We start from the raw sequence: 17804 nt of genomic DNA on the forward strand, positions 1-17804 counted from the left end.
TATACTACTTTGCTGCTATTATTTCCTTCTGAGTGCTTGCTTTTCATGCAAATGGTTTTGTGGTTGTTTTTTGTTTTGTCGTCTGTCCCATCCCTCCAGGTCTGAGAAATAGCTCATTGGAAAGATTTTTTTTTGCCTTGGCTATTTGATGAATGCATCGATTTTTTTAAAAGTGTGAATTGACCAATAACTCAGATGAGAAAAGAGTGCAGAGGGGATGGAATCTCATATGATAATTATTTCATGCCCTCCTGAAAGGATTATCCTATGTGATCAATGGATTTGGAACTCCACTTGCTATATGTATACAACTCCTTCCCTTGGGATAAATGGACAAGATACCTGTATGTTTTTATACACACCACCTTTTCTTCTCTGCCGTCAGCCATCCTGTGTGATGGTGGAACACTGGAGGACCCTTGTCCCCAGCAGTGCTAACCCCATGTTTCTGTCCAAAGGATGGTGCATTAAAACCCTTTGCACCGAACTAAGGTCTTTTATGCACCCTTTGTTAATTTCTATTTTATTTTTCGTTGTGTTTGTTGGGGTTCACCGTCTTGTCGACTAACTCAATTAGCTTCCACTGCTTTTTTTATGGTCATGGGATTGGATGCAATAGGAGAAATAGCAACAGCAGATAGTGAAAGCATGCTGTGTGTGGCCCTTGTGCTTTTATAATTTGAGGCTTGAGATGCGAAGCAACGAAAGCCTAAGGCCTAAAAACGAAAACGAAAGCAAAACAAACCCACCCTAAAAAAAACAAATTGAAAAAACAAATTGGCAAAAAACAAAAGAAAAAGGGTGTTTTATGATAGGGGGTCTGTTGTAACCTGCTTAGAGACCAGTTATTCCTTGGTACCATCCTTATCTGGGAAAATGCGACTTGTGTTTTCATTTTTTCTTCAATTTCTATACACGAGTATGATACTTTTACACTGTTCTTAGCTCAATGAGCATGTTTAGACCTTAACATAAGCTATTTTTTCTAAATATAAAAGTCTAAATGAATGAGAGCATTTCATCAGAGCTTTAGCATTTTAGTGCTTTGGAAATTAAAAAGCATACATAAAAGACTCCTTAAAAAAACCTTGAGATTTATTAAAGAAAAAATGTATTTTATGTTATATCTATATTATTACTTTGTAAATATAAAGATGTTTTATAAGCATCATATTTATGTATTGTGCAATGTGTATAAACAAGAAAAATAAGAAAGATGCACTTTGCTTTAATATAACTGCAAATAACAAATGCCAAGTTAAAAAAAGAAAAAAAAAGAAAACGAGATCGGTGTTTTTTTCTATGGATGTTATCATCCAAGTTGAATATCTTTTTTTCTAAAGGCATTATGTTCTATTAAAAACATAAAAAATACACACGATCCAGGCTGTGCTGGTGCTGGCTTTTTTTAGTGGCAGGGATGAGGCAGCAAGAGAGATGCTGCTCTAAGCAGGTACTGTGTGGGGTAGGCAATGGGGAGACCCACCCCATCCATCCCCATGTGGGACCACATGGTAGTGGGTAGCACCCAGATAAGGGGCACTTGTGAGCTATTGGCTCTGTTGGTCTGAATCGTTGCAAGTTTAACCTCTTTCCATCATCTTCCAGCAGTCCTGGCTGACTGGGGAAGTCCCACTTGACTGGAGGCTGGCTGATGTTGTGCCCCTCTACAAGAAGGGTTGCAAGGAGCATCCGGGGAACTACAGGCCTGTCGTCTGACCCTCAGGTTCCAGGGTGGAGTCATGGAACAGGTGATCTTGAGTGCTATCATGAAGCACATGCAAGAGAACCGGGTGATCAGGCCCAGTCAACATGGGTTTACAAAAGGCAGATCTTGCCAAACTAACCTGATTGCCTTGCAATGACAAAATGATTAGAATACTAGATGGGGGAAAGGTGTGGATGTAGTCTTCTTGGACTTCGGTAAAGCCTTTGACACAGTTTCTCACAGCATTCTGCTTCAGAAAACTGTCAGCCTCTGGCCTGGACAGGCGCACACTCTCCTGGGTTGAAAAACTGGTTTGGATGGCCGGGCCCCACAGAGAGTGTGGTGTAAATGGAGTTAACTCCAGCTGGAGGCCAGTCACAAGTGGGGTTCCTCAGGGCTCAGTACTGGGTCCAGCTCTGTTCAAAGTCTTTATTAATGACCTGGATGAAGACATTGAGTGCACCCTTAGCAAGTTTGCAGATGACACTAAGCTGGGAGGAAGTGTGGATCTGCTGGAGGGTAGGGAGGCTCTGCAAAGGGATCTGAACAGGCTGGACCGCTGGGCTGAGACCAATCGCATGAGGTTTAACAAGACCAAATGCCGGGTCCTGCACTTGGGGCACAACAACCCTATGCAGTGCTACAGACTAGGAGAAGTCTGGCTAGAAAGCTGCCTGGAGGAGAAGGACCTGGGGGTGCTGGTTGACAGCCGACTGAACATGAGCCAGCAGTGTGCCCAGGTGGCCAAGAAGGCCAAAAATGGCATATTGGCTTGTATCAGAATGGTGTGACCAGCAGGTCCAGGGAGGTGATTCTGTTCTCTGTACTCAGCACACTGGTGAGACTGCACCTTGAGTACTTTGTTCAGTTCTGGGCCCCTCACCACAAGAAGGATGTTGAGGCTCTGGAATGTGTCCAGAGAAGAGCAATGAAGCTGGTGAGGGGGCTGGAGAACAAGTCTTCTGAGGAGCAGCTGAGAGAGCTGGGGTTGTTTAGCCTGGAGAAGAGGAGGCTGAGGGGAGACCTTATTGCTCTCTACAACTACCTGAAAGGAGGTTGTGGAGAGGAGGGAGCTGGCCTCTTCTCCCAAGTGACAGGGGACAGGAAAAGAGGGAATGGCCTGAAGCTCTGCCAGGGGATGTTCAGGCTGGACATCAGGAAAAAAATTTTCATGGAAAGGGTCATTGGGCACTGGAACAGGCTGCCCAGGGAGGTGGTTGAGTCACATTCCCTGGAGGTGTTTAAGGGACAGATGGACGAGGTGCTGAGGGGCATGGTTTAGGGATTGTTAGGAATGGTTGGACTCGATGACCCAGTGGGTCCCTTCCAACCTAGTGATTCTATGATTCCATGATTCTAAGTGGCTCTGGGCTCCCTCGCTTGGATGCATCCAATCAGCCCAAGTCTGAAGGAGGTGGCCAGATCTGGGTGGGTTGCACAGGTGTCCCTGGCTCACTAGCCCAAAATCTTCTGTGTTATTTTTGTTATTCCTATTTCTCATATTTTCAACTTGAAACAGCCCCCATGCTAGGGACCAAACTCCCATTTGACACTCTCCCAGGCCCTGAAATACCAGGGGAAGTCAAGCTTCTGCTTTATGCCTGGGACATACGGGTGGCCCATGCTACCAGGCGAAGGAAAAACAGTCCTCAGTGGGTTTTCCTCAACATTTACCTACTTCCTTCATCTCCCCATGCCTCTAGAAATAAAGGTTATTTTTCCTTTTGCCCCTCTCACCCTGCCTTCAGGTGTTCACTGCTCCACTGTGCCACATCCTGTTTGCACGTGTCCTCTACCAGGGAGGTTACTACAGCTGGTTCCTGCCTTTTATTGAGAGGGACCTTGAGTGGAAACTATCAGAGTCGTGGAGACTGAAGGATTTGCAGAAGTATGATGTCCAGATGGACTTGTAAGTTCCCTTCCTGTCAAAGCGCCTGGACCTCAGGAATGTGACTTCTAGCTTCTGCTGACCTTTATGTGGTTGATGACCATAGCAGATCAGGCTCTGTGAGCCTCTGGACCAGGTTCACTTAACGCTGTGCCTTTTTGTTCAACAATGTGCCCAATCCAGATTGAGATACAGTATTTGATATGCTCTGAATGGACTTTGCCTTCGGTTGGATTCCAAATGGCTTTTGATCATGTGTGAGATTTGCATGGGAGTTTTAATTTCCAGGCTCTCACCTCATCCTTCAGGTGGAAGTCGCATCGAAGGCTGAGGGCATGATGGATGCACCCACCCACCCTGTCTTGTTTGACATGCACTAAGAGACACCCGTGGACCAGATGTTGGGACAATGTCATCTATGCTACAATTTGGCTCATTACCTTTCCATTCCATTCTGTGCCAGCAGCCTTGAAATATCCAATAATCACATCATACCTTTATGGTCCAGCAGCCAAGCTAGCATTGATGGCTTGCATCAGAAGCTCAAGGAAGAGTGCACCTGCTCATGTCTTCGACACCCACTCAGGCAACACTCCATCAAAGGCCCTGCAGATGAAGGATGAAGCAGACAACTTCATTGCAAAACCAACTGTCAAGTCTTCCAAGCCTTCGTAGCATTCACCTGCAGGAGCAGGGCTGTGCAAGCAGTAGAGACTTGCAGTTAGAAAGATCCCTCCAAGTCTAGGAGCCATCAGGTCAATGGCCACACTAGGGTTACGGTCAGCTGGCTGAGAAGTTGACTTTTACTCTGGATTAACCAAAATATAGGGAATATTGGGTTCACTCATACTTCTCCCACCTCCGCTGTTGTACTGGCAACTAGACATGGGTCTTTACCCAGAAGAGATGAGATCATAGTTTTGTCCCTGATATATGACACCAAAGTAGCAATGAGCAACATAGGCACATGTAAGGGTCCGTCAAAGGATCGATTTCAGTCTCAACATTTCTCATCAGGTGCTAAGCCTCAGAAATCACAGATGCAGGCCTTACGATAACAGTCAAAGCTGGTATGCTTTGCACCTGCCAAAGTTAGTACAGAACGAATGCTTTGTACCTGTCTCCAAGTCCTTACTATTGTGAAAGATCCATGAAGCAAGACAGGACCACAGACCCATAGACTCCCTGCTAACCACTATTGTGAAAGAACCATGAAGCGAAACAGGAAAATTAATGATGGGACTTACCACAGACCCATACCCCACCAGAGCATGCGCAGGGACAAGTTCATCCAGGGTTCAAGGTGATGATGACTGCTAGCCTTCATCAGGGACCCCAAGTTGACCACCGCCGCCAGAAGGAGCGCATGCTCAAGGGAAGAAAACCTGTCTCCAAAGCCGACCATGCCTCAGACACTCCTCTCTTGGCATGTGTGGCCTGCCAGGTGGAGTTTGGCATATCTCCACAGGGTTGAGGTGGACCAAAGGCGGGTCACAAGGAGGAACCAGGTGTATTGACTAGCATAAAAGACAGCTCTGGAGCAGCTGAACTTTGAAGATCTTCCCCACCATGAGGTCACATCGATTGAAGACAGAGGCAGAGGAATGTTTTCTGGATTGGGACTCCCAGAGACGCCGGACATCTGTGGACCCGTGGTGGTAGCTATAAACCTCTTTTTCCTTCCCTTTTCTCCCCATCCTTTTCCTTATTGTCTCTCTCTATCGCAAGCCGCTTTATGGGCACAATTAATAAAGTTCCTGTTTGGATTGAAATTTAACTCCCTTGACTTGTTGAATTATTGCTTTGCTTTCTTTTTGTACTCCAAGATCATAGCTGAAAAGAACCACCACGCGTCCGCTTATGAGTGGACCGTGACAGCACACCAGAGCACTCTGCATTTAAGAGATGTTTTCACCTTGTTCTGTGAGGTACATATCATATCCTAGTGGTTAAAGCTCTGAAGCCAAATTGTAGCATAAATTATGTTGTCCCTTGAATTGAGATATGGGTTCTTGTCCCTGCTCATTGGTCCATGAGATATGACCAAATCATTTAACCTTGCTGTTTCTCAGAATTTCCACTTGCGAGATACAGAGGTTACAAATCGTTGCTCCTCCTGAGAGCTGAAAGCAGAAGATGGAAATACTGTACCCCTAAATGAGCACTCTTCACAGCAACTTTCCGAAATACATAAGGGTCACAAAAATTATCAGAGGGCTGGAACATCTCTCCTGTGTGGATAGGATAAGAGATTTGGGGTTGTTCAGCCTGGAGAAGAGAAGGCTCCAGGAAGACCTTATAGCAGCCCTTCAATACTTAAAGGGGGCTTATAAGAAAGATGGGGACAGACTTTTTAGCAGGGCCTATTGCAATAGGGCAAAGGGTCATGGTTTTACACTAAAACAGGGTAGATAGCAGGAAGAAATGTTTTATGATGTGGCACAATATCGTGCCACATATAACACTGGCACAGGCTGCCCAGAGAGGTGGTAGAAGCACCTTCCCTGGAAACATTTGAGGTCAGGTTGGACAGGGCTCTGAGCAACCTGATGTCGTTGAAGATGTCCCTGCTTATTGCAGGGGGGTTGGACTAGATGGCCTTTAAGGTCCCTTCCAATCCAAATAATTCTATAATTCTATGATAATGCAAAGAGGAAAAATGATACAGCAAAGCCCAGAGGCTGACTGTGGAGATGTCCCCATGATAGGTGGCAGTGCTGGTGGACTGTTCTATCACTTGCTAGGTGCAGCAAGTGTCTGCTGGGCCTGGACTATCCTCCACACACCCCATTTTACACCTTGTCTTATGTGACTAGCCCTGGCCATGGCTGAAGACATGTTGAACTTGCTGGACCTTCAGCTAGACATGCCTTTCCAGGTCAAATGTTACAGTGATTGTCTGGAGAACGAACTGAAACACCTCATGGAGCACTTTATTTTATGAGATCTTGACTTGCATTCATCTGTCAAAATAAAAGACCAAGCAATGATGCTCACAACAAGAAAGCTGGGAAATAATCAGCAGAACTATGACTTTTCAATACTACAGCAGCTTTAGCTTAAATGTTTTAGTCTTCACCTCCTGCTGAGGTAACTTTAGCCCTCATTCAATGCAAAAAAAAAAAAACCCACAAAAAAAACAAAACAAGAAAAAACACAACAGAAGGATGCTGTCATATATGTCCCCATTCGCCCAGAGCTCTAGGGTGGTAGATGCAGAGTGGGGAGTAGTCTAAAAGTTAAAATAGAGATTAGAGGTTAAAGTGACAAAGAATTTCCCCCTTGACTGGGGTTTGCTGATGCTGTAAATCCATCTTTTGGGCTCAGAAAAGCTGCAGCCACATAAAGCAAAGTGCTGACCTAGTATAAACCTGTTTCAATGTGGTCCTGCTGGCGTTGTTCATCTGGTTGTACCACTCTCACTTTACATGAGTCCCTGTGCAGCTGGCACAAAGCCAGACTTAAACACATGTGCTTGCATGAACTCCAAGTGCTGGAGGTAATGTGTCAGAAATGCAGTTATGTGGCCACTCTTGATCTGTTCACATTTGGATGATCAGTAATGCCCAGATTAAGGAGCAGAATCAACTTGCCCTTGGATGGAGGATCTGTGGGTGAGGGTAGAGCCAGCTCCTTCCCAAATGAAAACACTGATGTCCAGCATCAAGGTCGCTCTTGGCCAGCAACATGATGTCCTTCTTGCTCCATGCCCATAGCACCTAAATTAAGGCACCTCCTCAGGTATGAGCACCTCCAGCTCCATGGACATCCATGGACATCTTCCAACAGAGCAGTGGTGGCCCTGGGACCTCACATATCATCGTGCTCTGTATGGTTTAGCTATGGTTTCCACTCTTCCCTCCTTGGAAATCACCTTACAGAAATCTCATTAATTTAAGAGGCTCAGACATTAGCTGGCTGAGACAGTCTGAAGTCCTGATTTCCCAGTGGCCCATGGGACATGCCTCCCTCCTTTCTTCCTTACAAAAGGATTTATCTGGAAATTAAAGATTACTGAAATCAATCTGTTCCAGTTAACTATACTTTTGCTTTGGACCACAGCTCCAGCATAATCAATGCTAAATTTTCTAATGATATACTGCAACACAGTAAATTACAGTACAGTCAGGCCTTTTTTTCCCCAATGTTGCTGAGCGGTAATTGAAGACTGTCGGAGTGGGAGGTGGACCTGGAGTCAATGAACAAGTCCTCCCAGAGGTGTGAATCATTGCTTGTTTATTGTAACATCTGAGGGTCTATTTATACAGATAATCAAAGAGCATGTTTCCATGGAATCAGAATATTTACAACATATTCTAATCGTAAAGTCACACTGTTAAACTACACACCCAGTTCCCATGCCTGGTTCTGACTTTATCAAGCCAGCCTCCTCATTCTCATGAGATAGCAAAGCTCTCAGAAAACATCACAACCTTGAAGCCTTATACTAAGGCTTTGTATCTAAGAACTGACTATAGGCCTTTGTGTCTAAACATTGATACTTTAGCACATTCCTTTCTACTGATCGTCATAGGCAGGGTTGTGCAAGCAGGCTTCTCGGATTGCAGCATGTCCAGTTTGTTCCAATATATTTTCTACAATTCCCCCTTTTTCTTTCTGCACAACCCAAGCCTGACTGACTAGATGAGTTGCTATTCTTCTTAAACATGCAAACAACAACCAAAGAGCAACATTAAAATCAACGGTAAAAACGACATCATTAATGACTTCATTCAGCTCTCAGAGTTTTCTATGAATGCTCTCAGAGTGATCACTAAGATTAAAACAACACATTCCTTCAAACTCTTCACAGCCATGTCCTCATGCTAATACTAAAAATCTATTGCAGCTCTATTTTGTAATGTAACATGCCGAACACTATTAACATCAGCTAACAAGCCACTCAAAGCCATTGAAGTAGCATTAGTCTGCTTACTCAACCAACATCCCAAATTTGTCAGCTTTGTCAAGGCTGCTGCAGTTGCTACCCCAGGAGCTAATGCTGAGGCAGCTACAATTTCTCCAGGTTCCCAGAAAGGTGACTGTACTCTCACAGCCCCAAATTGATGGATAGATCGTTTATTTTGTTTACTTTGTTTCTTGTTATAAATCATAGTGAGATTGGGAGTTAGTAACGTAAGCCATCCAAGGCTACATAGCCTGCCATTAAATTTTGATAATATTCCTCCTCACACTTTACCTCCACTAATCAGAGAAAAAAATTCTACAGGCAAAGCAACTGGAAAAGAAAAAGAACATGATACTTTAAGAGACATATAATAATACAAGGCTGTAGTGTTTCTATACACAGGTAAAGTAGCATTTACATTCTGACCTTTTTGAGTGACGTTATAGGTACAATTATACATTACACAAGCATCCATTATTACTGACCTATTTCGCTGGAACCTTGCTGGTGCTGGTTATTCAGTCCTGACTCTAGCGATCGGTGATGGATTACAATAGGAGGACTAGTTCTATTTCCAGTTAAACGTAAAAAGTTCAACACATAAGTCGCCTTTGCAATTCCTTCACTAGGAGGTAACATTTCTCCCCCCTTTTGTTTTTGCAAAAGTGACTTTAAGGTTGAATGAGAATGTTCTACAATTGCTGGACCTGTTGGTGAATGTGGAGAAGATCCAAGCAGGAGCTTTTACTGTTGTCACGTCTCCCCTACATGCTGGGTTGCTGGTTTCCTTGGTTCTTTAATGTTAATGGTTTACCCTCTGGCTTCTTTTGTCTGTTTTTACCTCTATGGGAATTCTCAAGGCTGCAAATACATTAACTTTTCTATTCCTTTGCAGTTTTTTACTCTCAGAGGATACTCCCTTTGGACTCTTAAATCATGCTTTCATTAGTGTCTGGCTAAAATCCCCATTACAGTTGTCTGCACTAGGACCCAGCAGTTGCTGATCTGATAAGGGACACTGGAATGCAGAGTGTTCTTCATAAACTGTTACTCCCCTAGAGAGAGATAAGGACTCCCAAGCTGAAACAAAACTGGGCATCAGTAAAGGATGTCACTAGAAAACTTCCTTCCTTGGTGAAGGAAACGGATTATTACCCCCTGCTAGTATTTCAAATAGGCCATGATGACTTAGAGCGCAGAAAGCTGAAAGCCATCAAAAGAGACTTCAGGGCTCTAGGGAGAATGATGGAGGGCTCTGGAGTGGTGTTTAGTTCCATCCCAACACTAAGGAATAAAGAACAGGAGGTCAAAGACAAACAGCTGATTAATGCCTGGCTCCGAGCGTGGTGTGAGGAGAGAGGCTTTGGATTCTTTGATCATGGAGTGACCCACGCACCCCCAGGCTTTCTAACTAGGGATGGGACACGCTTGTCTCCAAGAGGAACTAAAGTACTTTCTAAAAATCTAGTTAGGCTCTTAAATAAAGCTTTAAACTAGATGTGAAGAGAGAGGGAGAGGAGACCAGGCTAGTTGGGAATGAGCCCGGTAGTGGGAGTCCAGCGACTGAGATATGGTGTGCTGGGGTGGACCACCAGCACACCACCACAGAGCAAGAGGGGGCGAGTACAGCTGGGGACCGCAAGAATGAAACTGGAGCTGTGGAGTTAGTTATTCCAAGGACCAATCAATTGGGAATGAACTCTATGCCCTTTATGAGGGCTGAAGGTTCATCAGCTCAGCTGAAGTGCATTTACACCAATGCACACAGCATGGGCAATAAGAAGGAGGAGTTGGAAGCTGTTGTAGGGCAAGGTGACTGCGATGTTGTTGCTATCACCGAAACGTGGTGGGATGACTCATATAACTGGAGTACAGCTATAGGGGGGTATAAACTCTTCAGACGGGACAGGAAGGGTAGAAAAGGAGGTGGGGTAGCCCTCTATGTTAAAGAGTGCTTCGATACCCTTGATCTGGATTATGGTAAGGAAGGGACTGAGAGCTTATGGGTTAAAATCAGAGGAGCCCACAAGAAGGCAGACATTATGATGGGAGTCTGCTACAGACCACCCAGCCAAGAGGAGGCAGCTGATGAGCTCTTCTATAAACAGCTGGGGATGGTCTCTAGATCTCTACCTCTTGTCCTCGTGGGTGACTTCAATCTTCTGGATATCTGCTGGGAGTACAATACAGCAGAAAGGAAGCAGTCTAGGAGGTTCCTGCAGTGCGTGGAAGACAACTTCCTCACACAACTGGTTAGTGAACCAACAAGGGAGGGTGCCCTCCTGGACCTGCTGTTTGAGAATAGGGAAGGTCTTGTGGTGGATGTGATGGTTGGGGGATGCCTGGGACTAAGCGATCATGAGATAATAGGGTTTTCAGTTCTTGGTGGGATAAAGAAGGGGAGTAGCAAAACAGTCACATTAAACTTCCAGAGGGAAGACTTTGGACTGTTCAGAAGGTTGGTTGGCAAAGTCCCATGGGAGACGGTCCTTCAGGGCAAGGGAGCCCACGAGGGCTGGGCGCTCTTCAAAAATGAAATCCTAGCAGCTCAGGAGCAAGCCATCCCATGTTCCAAAAAAGGAGCCAGCGGGGGAAAAAGCCAGCTTGGTGGAGCAGGGAGATTTTGGGATGCATCAAAAAGAAGAAGAAGGTCTATGAGCTTTGGAGGAAAGGGCAGGCATCTTGGGTGGACTACAGGGAGGAAGTGAGATCGTGCAGGGAAAAAATCAGGAGGGCTAAGGCCCAACTAGACATCAAATTGGCTGAGTCTGTGAAAGATAATAAAAAATCTTTCTACAAATAAATCAACAAGAAAAGGAGGACTGGGGAGAATATTCAGCCCCTATTGGATGCAGAAGGAACAACAGTGACAGGGGATAAGGACAAGGCTGAGGTACTTAATACCTTCTTTGCCTCAGTCTTTAATAGCAAGGAAAGTTCTTCCCTCCGTATACAAACCCAGGAGTTAGAGGAGCAGAATGAGGCTTCCATGATCCAAGAGGAGGAGGTGAGAGGTTTGCTTGCCCAGCTAGACACCCACAAGTCTATGGGACCGGATGGGATCCACCCAAGAGTATTGACGGAGCTGGTGGATGTCCTTTCCAAACCCCTTTCCATCATCTTCCAGCAGTCCTGGCTGACTGGGGAAGTTCCACTGGACTGGAGGCTGGCTGATGTTGTGCCCATCTACAAGAAGGGTTGCAAGGAGGATCCGGGGAACTACAGGCCTGTCAGTCTGACCTCAGTGCTGGGGAAAGTCATGGAACAGGTCATCTTGAGTGCTATCATGAAGCACATGCAAGAGAACCGGGTGATCAGGGCCAGTCAACATGGGTTTACAAAAGGCAGATCTTGACAAACTAACCTGATCACCTTGCATGACAAAATGATTAGACTACTGGATGAGAGAAAGGCTGTGGATGTAGTCTTCTTGGACTTCAGTAAAGCCTTTGACACAGTTTCTCACAGCATTCTGCTTCAGAAACTGTCAGCCTCTGGCCTGGACAGGCGCACACTCTCCTGGGTTGAAAACTGGTTGGATGGCCGGGCCCAGAGAGTGGTGGTAAATGGAGTTAACTCCAGCTGGAGGCCAGTCACAAGTGGGGTTCCTCAGGGCTCAGTACTGGGTCCAGCTCTGTTCAATGTCTTTATCAATGACCTGGATGAAGGCATTGAGTGCACCCTCAGCAAGTTTGCAGATGACACTAAGCTGGGAGGAAGTGTGGATCTGCTGGAGGGTAGGGAGGCTCTGCAAAGGGATCTGAACAGGCTGGACCGCTGGGCTGAGACCAATGGCATTAATTGGCATTAATAAGGCCAAATGCCGGGTCCTGCACTTGGGGCACAACAACCCTATGCAGTGCTACTGACTAGGAGAAGTCTGTCTAGAAAGTGCCTAGAGGAGAAGGACCTGGGGGTGCTGGTTGACAGCTGACTGAACATGAGCCAGCAGTGTGCCCAGGTGGCCAAGAAGGCCAATGGCATCTTGGCTTGTATCAGAAATGGTGTGACCAGCAGGTCCAGGGAGGTGATTCTGTCTCTGTACTCGGCACTGGTGAGACTGCACCTTGAGTACTGTGTTCAGTTCTGGACCCCTCACCACAAGAAGGATGTTGAGGCTCTGGAATGTGTCCAGAGAAGAGCAACAAAGCTGGTGAGGGGGCTGGAGAACAAGTCTTATGAGGAGCAGCTGAGACAGCTGGGGTTGATTAGCCTAGAGAAGAGGAGGCTGAGGGGAGACCTTATTGCTCTCTACAACTACCTGAAAGGAGGTTGTGGAGAGGAGGGAGCTGGCCTCTTCTCCCAAGTGACTGAGGACAGGACAAGGGGGAATGGCCTGAAGCTCCGCCAGGGGAGGTTTAGGCTGGATATCAGAAAAAAATTCTTCACAGAAAGAGTCATTGGGTACTGGAACAGGCTGCCCAGGGAGGTGGTCGAGTCACCTTCCCTGGAGGTGTTTAAGGAATGGGTTGATGAAGTGCTTAGGGACATGGTTTAAGGGAGTGTTGGAATGGTTGGACTTGATGATCCAGTGGGTCCTTTCCAACCTGGTGATTCTATGATTCTATGAAAACAAAAAACCTTCACCTTCAAACAAAATCAGGAGTGAGTGGGGGAGGAATTGGGGGGGGGGAACTCACACACAGCCACAGGGCTGGGGTTTTTTCCATTTTCTTTTTCTGTTTTCTACGTTCTTTTTGTATTTTCCTATTTTTTCTTTCTTTTTTCAATTTTTTCAATTTTTTTAAGGTATTTTAAAATTGTGTCCTCTGCAGCCTTTCACTTCAAAGGTCCCAGGTAAATCTACCTGTTTGCCGGCTTAGTGGACGTTTGAGATTTAAAGGTCTCAGAGTTGCATTTTTAAGATTAATCAAAACAAACAGAGGCTCAAACTCCTATAACCAAAGCCCAATTTGCAAATCTTACAAACGTTTAAAGTGCTTTAAACACACACACGCATACACACACAGAACCACTCTTTTGAGAGCTGGCTTAATATACCTATACAATATTGTTTACGACCAGTCAATAAGAATAACACGATGGTATGGATATTTAAACTATACACGGTACCGAACACATACAACACTTAAAATATGCACATATATTGTAAAATAAGGTTTTTATCAATTGTTTAACAGGTAATAGTCTTTGGTCGTTACAGCATTTTCGTGGCAAAGGACTATCCTATGGCAGCTGTGAATTACTCATGCACATGATGGAGCCGGTGGCTGCTTCGAGCACCGGGGTGGGGGCAGCTTGGCGATGAAACAGTCAGTACTTTCTCTTTTTACAGCTTTTCGAATTTCTTTTATCGCTTCATAACTAACTGATTCCCAGCGAAGATCTGGTGTTTCCTCTGCCACGCCATCTTCTTCCTCCTCTGATTCCTCGCTAGCCCGACAGCTTTGTCCACCCCGCACTTTATCAGTGCAGCCGGCTACTGTGGGCACTTCCGGTTTCTGTGTCATTGCACTTCCGCCCTCTGATGGGTGAACATCGGGCGCCTCCGGCGCACTGGGGCCGTCTGTGTCCTCAGACGCATTTCCCCCCTTCACAGCCGGATTTAAGACCTCGCGGACACTGGTACAAACTTTCCCAGCCATTCCTTTCATTGGGCAATTCTGGCTCACCCCAAAGAAAGCACTCATACGACTCGTCGTGGTGCGATGAGTTTCAGACGGGGGATTGGGGGAGGCTATGGAGCGCACAGCGGCAGCGGCAACTTTTGACTCCGCCTTCAGCGCTTGTAAAGCATTAACAACAGTCCGCCAAGTTTCCCCACAGCCCCCAAGAGGCTCTTTGCCCTTTTTCGTGATCGTGCAGTTCCATAATTCATCCCCCACGGCGCGCCACGCAGCCAGTCAAAAAGATGAGAAGGATTTGCAAGAAATCCTTTCTCCCTAGCCCATTGAATGAGCTTCACTAACACCTTTTCGGCAACTGCTTCACCTCGCTTAGTGAGAATACCTAATAGCAGTTTTTGTGCTGCAGCATATGCAGATTCCATGTCTGCAAGCAAAGGGTCTCTGCTTTTAACCCTTTCCGCTTTTATCTCCTTCAAAGTGTCCAACACCAAATTCCAGTCCCCCCGAACAGCTTTAACTTCCTTTTCATCCTTGTCGGTTCCTGATATAGTCTTTTGCCACAACGTTTCTCCATAATCTTGCCACTCCGTAACGGAAAACATCGTGTGCGGATCAGTAAAGTGTCCCCATTTTCTACCTAACTGTAGAAGTTTTATCAGCAGTTTTGCGGGCAGTTCATGCCCTCTCTTAGAGAGGATCCCCGCAAGTAGCGTTGCCGCAGCTTCTGTTTCCATAATTATCCCTAAGGGGCGAGGAGCGACCTCACAACCAGCTGTCTACCTTGACTATGCACAGGCAGCGCTTCCCTTAGCCGCGGTTTCCCACTCCCCTCCTCTAGCTGCTTACCGCAGTCTCGGAGAAGTCAAAGGCGTCCTGTAACCATCCTCTGCTACCAGATGTCGGAGTGGGAGGCGGACCCAGAGTCAATGAACGAGTCCTCCCAGAGGTGTGAATCATTGCTTGTTTATTGTAACATCTGAGGGTCTATTTATACAGATAATCAGAGTGCATGTTTCCATGGAATCAGAATATTTACAACATATTCTAATCGTAAAGTCACACTGTTGAACTATGCACCTGGTTCCCATGCCTGGTTCTGACTTTATCAAGCCAGCCTCCTCATTCTCATGAGATAGCGAAGCTCTCAGAAAACATCACAACCTTGAAGCCTTATACTAAGGCTTTGTATCTAAGAACTGGCTATAGGCCTTTGTGTCTAAACATTGATACTTTAGCACATTCCTTTCTACTGATCGTCATAGGCAGGGTTGTGCAAGCAGGCTTCTCAGATTGCAGCATGTCCAGTTTGTTCCAATATATTTTCTACAGAAGACTGCAATAAAGAAGAGTCAAACAATGTAACTTTTTACTGCTAAATCATATACGAAATATGCTCCAAGTGTCAACTATTGATGAAAGATAGTGTCTGTAATGGCTGATGCAAGGGAAGGTGGTAAAACTCCACCATCTTGAAATCATGGTTTCCACATGGGAAACCATTTGCAAACAGATTTCCACTGGGCTCATGGTGCAGAGCCATGATCCCAGTCCTCACTTAGGTGATGCTCAGATTCTGACTTGTTCCTCATCCTCCCCAAGGCATCTGTGGGGTCTTGTCTTGCAGGTTGTTTGCAAGCCCATTAGGTGAATGGACCCTTTTATCCATGCAGCCCTCAGGACTATGTGGTGGTTATGGGTTGGCAGCTCCAGACAGTTCAAAGAGTGAGTCCTTGGAAAAGCATTTGCTTTATGCTGGTTGTACTTCGCTTTCACCGTTTACTCGTATAAAGTTGCCCCAGCAGAGCTTAATTCAGTCTGCAAATGGTAGCTCAGTTAGATCTATGTGTGTATATGCACATCCTGGTCTGCAAGAGCTTCTGGAGGCAAAGTGGTGAAGTACTAGCTTAAGATGAATTAATAAAAAAACATCCGTACATGGAAACAGTATTTGCTTTATATTGTCTACATGTGTTTAAAAATACAACCTGGTTTACTGGGCACATGGTTGGAGACAAGATGTCAAGGTGGGGATACAGCTTTGGTGGTTCTGGGACAACTGATTAGAAGAAATGTTCACAGCAAGAGGTGATGGATAGAGCTTCTCCTGTGCCGTTTATTTGTACAGTAGTATGGACTCATATGGAGCCTTTTCGGGACAGACATTATAAAGACCTTGGCCCAAGCAGCCTATGCACAAGCAACAATGAGAGGTGTTGTGCTGGGTATGACAGCAAGGCCTGGACTGGACCTGAAATTCCAGCCCATGGTGGGAGAGGTCTATCCCCTCTGACCCCATTGTGTCACCAGGCTTTGACAAGGAGGATGTACTTGCCCAGTCTTTGCACATTTGCACAGTGGAGCCAGAGGGTCATCGCTGGGCATTCCAGTGAGTCATTGTACAAATTTTTGGATGGTTTAAAGATGAAACAAACCAAAATCTGAAACACTTGAGAGGGTCAGGTAGGTCTTGTGGTTAACAGGGAAGTCACTGCTGTGTCACATTTACCAGCCAAAGGTCTCTATCATCAGCTTGGTGAAAAAGCCTGGGAAATTTTCTCTTCAGCATGCTGACTGGACCAGCATCATAAACTGCCAAATTGCTCCTGATGATGAATCTGAAAGCCAAGAGGTTCCAATACTCATACATCCATCTGGCTGTCAGCTGCCCACTAAATAACTCCTGAACCTTGTGACAATGTCAATCAAGTCTGAAAGTGTGATGGAAATCTGAGGGTGAATTCAGTTCCTGCTTTCAGACATGCAAAAGGTTGTGTGGGGGCGAAGACATGAATTAGCAGCTGTCCTGGAGCAGAGGCAGGTTGAGCTGTGCCATGACTTGTACTTCCTGAAGGACTCTGTGGTGAGAACAAGGGTGTGCTTTGCCGTCCAGGTTGGGGTAGTGGTCTTTTGGTGGCCAGGCCTTTGAGATGCTCATTGGGTCAGTGAGCAAGGAAAAGCAGGACTGAGCAGGAGCAGGACTCTACCTCAACGTTTAAGACACTCTGTGCAAAGGGATGTTGATGTCCCCATCGCAGCTCTGGCATGTGTCTGGTGCCATATGCAATAGTGAGATATTTACTGCAGAGGATAGGAAGCCATTTGAACTGAAACAAGAGGGGGTGTCCTTACACCCTCCATCCACTCAACCACCCATAGCTCAGTCTGTAGGCACCATCGGGAAGTGGAGGCTCTGAGCTCCTTCAGCCAAGAGGTGTTGAGCCCAATGTTGTGGGCAGATGCTCAAAGCTCTTGGCCCCATCACTTACAGTTTTGTGTCTGTGCAGAGTTAGTGCTAAAGGAAAGGAGATTGAGGCCCACTGGGTGTTAGAGAAGCTCTGAGAGTAAAATCTGGCTGGTTTAATTAGCTTTCAGCAACAGTGAAATGTTTGCAGTCTTCATATCAGATGGGAACAAAGCAGCAGAAGTAAGAGATGATATGGGCGCTGTCAGTTATCAAGGTTAAAACACGCATGGGAAAAAGGAAAAAAAATCTCATATATTGCAAGAAACTAATTATTAATTTTTCAGTAGTGGCAATACTTAGGACTGGCATTACCATGGATGTATTTATAACCTCTGCCCTGTAGAAAATATGTAAGTTATTTTGAGGCATGTGCATACCTGGAGCTGGGCCAACAGAGACCTCTGGGGAGTTGCTGTATGAGAGTTTAGGGAGGGGTCCCTGTTATTCCTTACAGCTGCCCAGATGAG

Source organism: Cuculus canorus, chromosome W (assembly GCF_017976375.1).
Source record: "Cuculus canorus isolate bCucCan1 chromosome W, bCucCan1.pri, whole genome shotgun sequence".
NCBI lineage: Eukaryota > Metazoa > Chordata > Aves > Cuculiformes > Cuculidae > Cuculus > Cuculus canorus.